This window comes from Lissotriton helveticus, chromosome 3_2 (genome assembly GCF_964261635.1).
Source record: "Lissotriton helveticus chromosome 3_2, aLisHel1.1, whole genome shotgun sequence".
In the NCBI taxonomy this organism is placed as follows: Eukaryota; Metazoa; Chordata; class Amphibia; order Caudata; family Salamandridae; genus Lissotriton; species Lissotriton helveticus.
Genome location: NC_136062.1, coordinates 496,980,331 through 496,988,410, shown reverse-complemented (window position 1 = coordinate 496,988,410; position 8,080 = coordinate 496,980,331).

Sequence of the window (8,080 nt, the reverse complement as noted above, 5' to 3'; positions counted from 1 at the left end):
GCGTTCAGTAACAAAAAGTGTAAAAGGCTTACTGTAGTTCGGTGTAGCTAGAACTGGAGCTTGACATAGGGCTTTCTTTAACTCATTGAAACTAAGTGTATGGTCAGATGTCCAAGGGAGGACAGTCGCTACGGCTGCCTCCTGTGTCGTTAACTGTATCAGTGGCTTGGCTAGAAATGCATACTGGGGAATCCATTGTCTACAATAAGAAGTAAGGCCGATAAAGGCACGTACCTCCTTCTGGGTTCTGGGCTGGGGAAGACTCGCTATTAACTGGATACGGTCGGGTGTCAACTGCCTACCCCTCTTGGACAGCAAGTGTCCTAAGTATACCACTTGCTGGACACAGAATTGAAGCTTCGAAGGTGACACCTTGTGCCCCATCTCGGCAAGAAAATACAGAACTGTAAGGGATGCTCGCTCGCAAGCACGTTCAGAACGGGCTGTGATCAGTAGATCATCGACATACTGGAGCAGGGCAGTGTCAGTTGGCATGTGAATGTTGTCTAGCTGTCTCTTGAGTGCTTGACTGTAAATACTAGGGCTTTCTGTGAAACCTTGAGGAGCGCGTGTAAACATATAGCTCCTTCCATTTAAACAAAATCCGAAAAGAAACTGGCTGTCTGGATGAATAGGGACACTGAAAAATGCATTCTTGAGGTCAATGACAGTGAAAAACATGGCTTCGGAATCAATGGCTGTTAACAGGGAAGAAATATCTGGGACAACTGGGTACTGAGGAATAATACATTTATTAAGCTCTCGTAAATCAATCACTAATCGATATACTGGGGGTGCATTCGGATCAGTACGTTTCATGACTGGAATGATCGGAGAATTACATACATTGGAGTCAGTTTCTACAACTACTCCTTGAGCCATGAGCTCGTCAATAATCTTGGATAAGGCTGCTACAGCCTCAGGTGGCAATCTGTACTGTCTGACTCGGGGTAACACTACACCTGGTTTGAGAGTCACACGATGGGGTGTGATTTGCATGTAACCTACATCAGTTGGACCTTGCGCCCATAAGTGCTGCGGAACATTAGACAATCTTGAATCAAAATCTCGTAATACATAGTGACCCTTAAAGTCACGTAGGAACAGACGTATTCCCTCTGGGGAACAGCAAATAACTGCACCTAACTCTTTCAGTGTCTTCATGCCTAATAGGTTTTCTGGACATGACTTAGTAAGTAACAGATCAGTAGTACGGGACAATGGACCTACTTCTAGAGTGACTGGCTTTGATATCTCGTTAACTATTGGTTTTCCTGAAAATCCAAGGGAAACATTTCTTGAGCCTGAGAGCGGAGCCCCTGGAACTTCGGCATGACTAATTGTGGTCCTACTTGCCCCTGTATCGATCAAAAATTTTCTGTCTTTCCCTAATACTTGACTGTGAACATAAGGACCTTCTTGATCTACAGGTATCTCGATGAGAGGCAAGCCTACCTCCCTCTCTAGGCTGTTTCATGAATATGACTGGTACTCTGGATACTCGGACTGTGCATACTGGTACATCTGCGATGTAACATGCTGTGTTGCAGCAATAGGCTGCGGTGCTGTAACTGTCTGTTGTGCATTCTGTGACTGAGGAATCTGTGAAACTTGTTCTTGTCTAGGCGGACGTGGTCTTTCTTTAGTCTTACCAGTAGCTATGTTATGTTTCAGAACTGCACACTCGTTTATAAAATGACCTGGCTGTTTACAATAATTGCAGTTCCCTTTAACGGGAGCTGCAGGATGACTGGCTTGATTCGGACCCCTCTTCTGACTGTCTTGAGGAATAGATTGTGCAACTAGCACTTTCATTTTCGTGTCTTTCATACGTTTTCTTTCGTGTTCTTGCTCTTCTCTGATTCTATTCTGGTGATACTGGAGCATCTGGAGCATCTGGGACGGAGTATTTGCTTGCCAGGTGCTTTCGACTTTCAAAACTCGGTTTTTAATTTGTGGACTTGAATTCTCGACTAATTTGGTAACGAAAAGATGAGGGTATGACTCACTACTTGTCTTGAGACCACTGTTGATACTGAAACATTTTTCGAATCTAGAATAAAAATCACTAATATCCTCGTCTTGTTTCTGTTTACAGGCTGAGATTGCATCCCAGTCTTCTTTCCTAGTTGTCAATAATCTGGGTAAAACTTGAATCAGTAATTCTGGTAATTCTTTACATTTATCTCCAAGACCGGTACCTGGTACTCGTGCCTTGTCTTCAGCTTCTAGAGCTGTCCAATCGATCTTTTTCTCTCCCACCTCCCATTCTTTTTCCTTTAACTTTTCATACACCCCTGCGGGTAACAGGACCTTTAACATTTTAATGATATCTGGGTAAGTGTATTCTCCCATACGGAGCATGTCTTTTAATTCTCTATGGAACCCTGCTGGATCTTTGTCATGACAGGGAATTAATTTCTTCATTTCAAGAAGTTCCATCTTTGAAATCGGAGTGTATACAAACACTCGTTGCATTACGCCCCCCGCCCCTTGGACTGGGTGGACTTCTCGTAACGGATTCTGTCTGTCTATGTAGAATGGCTTACTTTCTGGGGGTGAGACATGAACAAAATGCGGGTTCAGGAACGTTCTATATTTGTGGCGCTGTTCTAGAATGACACTATTTAAATCGGTACCTAGACCTCTCCATTTATACTGGAGTAACTCGTTCAGGATATCGTGTAACGGGCCTGGATCAGAATGTTGACCCTCATACAGAGTAATGAGGTGCTGGATCATATACATACCCACCAGTCGTTGCTCGGCTGGGGGCAGTTTCAGAAACATTTGTGCCACTATTTCGTCTGGAAAAGTGGTAGAATCAGTAATCCATCGGACTGCTGATCGGGCTAGTTCTTGTTCATGCATGGTACTTAACTCACTATAACCGATTCGTGATTTCAGAATGTGATCGGTAGCTTGAAATACTTGTTCTAGAGAACCTTGTTCTGGTGCTGGATGATGAAAAACAGACTTGGGTTCTAGACGTAAATGGCGATCTGGAAATCTGGATTTTCCTACATACGCTATTCTGGCGGGATTCTCGTCTTCCTCTTCAGGATCAGAGATACTTTCTTTCTCGCTTACTTGTGTTGCTTTACGCTGTTCGTGTAACCTTATTATTTCTTTACGAATTTTCTTGTACATACTCTCCATGGCACCGACGGTCTTGTGCTTACCCTCGGCTATATTATCACTCCACCTTGTCAGGATTCTCATTTCGGCGGGATCTTTAGACGGGTAATCTTGTTCTCTTATTAGACAATTGATCAAGAACTTTAATATCATGAGCTGGATCTCGGCTTTCCTTTGAGACATAATCTCGCCAATACTTTCTGGATCATCCCCTGTACGGATGAAACGATATATTCTGTCTAGATCTTCTTTCATATTCGGCAAGGTGACTAGATACTCGGTCACTCTCCTTACACGTAAGGAATATAAAACCATAGTATATTCGCCTGGAACTGGATCATAGACACATTCGTTAAGGGCTTGCCTGATTTCTGTGACAGACTTATTACTTTTAGGAGTACGTTGTGATGCTTGAGCATGTAATTCGAGTGCTGATAAACGCTTGTGTGGCGGCGGGGTTTGAGGAGTAGCTCCTCCTGCGGCCCCTAGACTGGAGTCGTCTACTGAGGCTCTACGTCCTGGCAGAGTGGGAAGTGGAACTATAGGCTGGACCGGGGGTACCGTAACAGGTACTCCGGTGTCTGGAGGAACATGAATTACCTGGTTTACAGGGACTGGCGGAGCGCGAACAGGATTGGCATATTCGGGGACTGTGTCGTCCAAATAGGACGAAATAAAAATATCAGCTGCGGTCGGTTTGTGACGTAGCTTGGTCGGAACTAATGGTGGCGGGAAATTACTGGATGCCTCTGGGGTCGCTTTTGGCAGGCCCTCGGCAAGAAGAGGATACATACCCTTAATAAGGGCATGCCTCTGTCTGTCTGACTGTTCGGCTTTGACTTGTTCACCTATCTCGATTAATTCTCTTTCTTGGGCTCGTTCTTGGGATTCTCTACTTAACTCTGACTTTCTGACTTCCTTTTCCGTTCTTTTATGAGCTTCCTTACGCCATAACTCGATGGCATCTTTCTGTGACTGTCTGGCTTTCTTTTTCCATAATGCTTCTTCTACTCGCATGATACATTCGGCATCCCATGTACCCGATACGGGCCATCTATACTTTTCTTCTAACTGTTTGGTATACTCTACCCATAAATCTAGATACAATATGGCGCTTATGCCATGTTTCTGATACATAAAGTGACCTGGACTGTCCCTAGGCGGGACAGGAACCGCTTCCTCTAACAGACCCTTTCTAGTTTTTAACTGACGTAACTTGGAAAATATAGGCATGACTGAACTATAATCTGGACACAATACAATACACAATAAAAACACGAAATCACATCGCACTCATACCACAACAGTAAAATATATAAAGAACATTATAAATAACAGTTCGGACAGAATATTACCTGGAATACTGAGAACAGAAATAGAACAGATTTTCTCGAGAACGGAACAGACTAGAGTTACTGGATGCACTGCTGTAACAGTACGGAACATACCGGTCCCATAAAGGGACGCATCAAGACCCGTATCCACCTAGGTGAACACTTCGTTTGTGAGTCTGGGCACCACCAACCCACGGACCAGGAGTCAATTTAGATTGGTCCTGTCTAGATACTACCCCAGCAATGGTACTCACCGGGCAGCACGGAACGGAAGGCCTCAGACTGGACTAGACGACGGACGACGAACTTCGGACTTCGGTTACAGGTGGGCCTCCGGATACCTCGGACCTTGGACTCTCGGCTTGGGCTCTGGTCGGGACTCGCCGCGTTCCTCCACCGTCTCGTTCGGATGCTGGACCGCCTCCTCCGTCTCCTCCGTGGGCCTGAGGGATACTTGGAGCAGAAATATCTGCCAGTGCACGGTATGGTTCCGTCACGACTGCAGAGGGTCAGGGGGTCGGCGTGGCTTCACCGACGCGTGGGGAAAGGGCAAGTCCCTATTCGGGCGCCATTATGTGGTAAATAAATAAATAATACCCTATTTTTGACTAGACTTATAGCATAACAGATAGCTCAATAAAATAAGAGTCAAGATTCGAGGTAGTAGGAGTTTCTGCAGGTTTATTACAGCATAAGGACAGGATCAGGACAACCTGCATGGGAATAGGACAATAAGGCCCGGCAGCTGCCGGGGCTGGGTCTGGGATGAGCGCGCTAACATTCAATAACAAAACACAGGCATATATACATAGCGCGAACACATAGCATTACATTGCAGTAGGCGTAGCAGTGGGTGGAGCAGAAGGCGTGACGCGTAGCAGTCGCGAAAGATAACAGTAAAAAGAGGTGTAACTGGGAGTATACATAGACATGTGATGAAAAACGTAACAGAATATGTCATGAATGGGCGGAAACATAGGAGGGGGCTACCTAAGGAGCCGGGACCTCTAACCTAATGGTGCGCGAAAACTGGCAATGACGTATTACTAGGAGAAGCTGGGGGCTACGAACTCTGTGCTAGGAGCAGAGACTAGAGTCTGGAGGGTCGGAGCGACATGTACCTAAACCCTATCTGGTATCTAATGTTTAGGGAACATGTTGATATAAACTAGAAGTCATGAGGGGAAAAGCTAACTTGATTCTAAGACTGGACCATGCATTATTCTACATGTAGTGCGTGATGAAGAATACTAAATGACCATTAATACAGTATTTCTCTAACATGGAGACGAGAAGGCTAGACAATGACGGAAACTATTGATGCAGTTCAGTAGCTTTAGGAATGCAGAAGAGGAGGACTGAACTGATAACTGGAACTATAACATACTTTTGGCAGACTCAGAGGCAGAGCCAAGCTACACCGGGCACTGCGAGGCAGGAAGTAAGTGAAGGGTCGAGGATACAGGTGGGGGCTGTATCGCTCCTCAGCGAGGCTTTCAGGAAACAGGAGCTGAATCTGATGTCCGGGCCCTTTTGAGGCCTGGAAACGAGGACTTTATTATGGAATAACGTGCACACTAAGAAACGTGGCAACATAACTTTACCTAGGCCTGATATTCGTAGTATTCACGAGGACTGGAAAATGACATACCAGAGGTGGACACAACTGGAATTGCGTCATTAATCGGGCATGGGGAATAACATATGCATATTGGTCATGCACACATAACATATGATGGATGAGGCGTAGGGACACAGAACATGGCAAAATTTACTTTTCCACAAGCTCACAACGTTGTCAGCTGTAGTGGGAAACACTGCATCAGTCAGAAGGCCAAGCTAAACGGTAAGATGACGCATGGTCTCTCGCTTCTAAAAAAGGTATATTCTTGTATCCCAGACATCAAAAGTTAAAACGGTTAAACAGAAATTTAAAATAGGAGCAGTGTCTCCATGCAAAGGAGAATAAAGTGTTAAAATGGCAGGTTGAGAAGTTGAGTAATTGTGAAACTGATTAAATAAAAAGTGCAATAAAAGAGCACAAACAACTTAACACAAGTAAAATGGTCTTAAACTGGAAGGAAATTCACAATAGATAATTCAGCACTGAAACAAGACATCCTGAATATATGAAAATAGCAGATGTAATACAAATAATAAAATAAAAAATGTTGTCATTGTTAAAGGAGTGACGGAGGCTAAAGCATGAATAGTGAGTAAAGCAATAGTCCTCCCTGCGCTGTGACATGCAGGTGACATCACACCAGTAAGGCATTCATAGAGGCAGATATGTGTCTCTTCAGTGACCCGTCTCCTTACAGTAACATCCCCATCATAAGGATGAGAAATCTTGGTGACTGCTGTGGTTCATCATTTCTTCAATCACCAGCTATTCTTTCAGAGAAATCAAGCAGCCCCCCTTATGATCCATGTAGAAGGCCAATCTGTTGTTTATGAAAGATTTGCACATGTAACATATGCACAAAAAACTCCCTTCATCCACTTCAGCTGATTCTGGGAGGCCAACAATTCTAATGTTATGTTGCCTTGATTGATCTTTGATGTCGTCATTTTTGGTAATGTCAAACTTCAACTCACCTCTGCTTCTTCCAACCCTCAATGGGAGGCCAGACCTACAGGTGCTCCTGGGGAGATTATGCAGTTATGTGCACTTTGAATATTGTCGTGATCCATCAGAAGAAAGCGAGATGAGGGAGGAGATCTTGCCAGCTTGTATTGGCATCATCCTTCCTGAAAGGCATTTAGTCCATCTCCTCCCTTTCCCCACTGATCACCTCCACTTAGAACTAGCACTGTCCCACTGAGTGTCGCACGCTCATCCCTTCATTTAGTTTTGTGCCCTTTGAATGTGAAATGCCCTATGACCCATGTTTTCTCATATCCTGTTCACTCCAAGCGTGAAGACCCAAGGAGATCAGGTCACAGTTCATGGGTTCTTCTTCCATGAGTATGCAATTAACACCCAGGAAATGAGCTTGAACACAAACCTTTGGAATCAGGCTCACAGGTTCACGAGTAATACGCTGAAAAACATTGTTATAATGAATGAATAGGAAAGTCAAAGTTGTTCTGTAGGAAGAATGATGGCAGACAGCTACAAGAAAAATGATGTAGATCTTGAGATAGTGATTAAATAAATCTATCGAACGAACAACACAGTGGATCCCTTTGGAAAGCAAATAAATAAATCTATAGGTAGAAGAATGTAATAATGTTGTTTATTGAACTTGGAGTTGACGACTGGTAATACCAAGACTTTTTCTCAGGAAATATTAACTTATTCTCTTGCGTTTACTAAAATGGAGAAAATTGATGCACTGGTATTTTGGCACTAACTTAAGTACAGTACAGAGGATAGAACAGCTCACACTAAAGACAGCTGGAAAACATAGCACAGTCTCTCCCAGTCACTCAATGTTTAATTCCAGTTCAGAATTACAACTTTCTTTGAAAAATGACACTTCAGTAAATACAATTACAATTCATATCTCAATAATTTACATGCCATTGTGTCCTTGTAACCCTCTCCGACGCTTGCATTGTAACTTCTATAGGGTTTTAGAGAGTAGGAAGTAGGGAAGAATCAG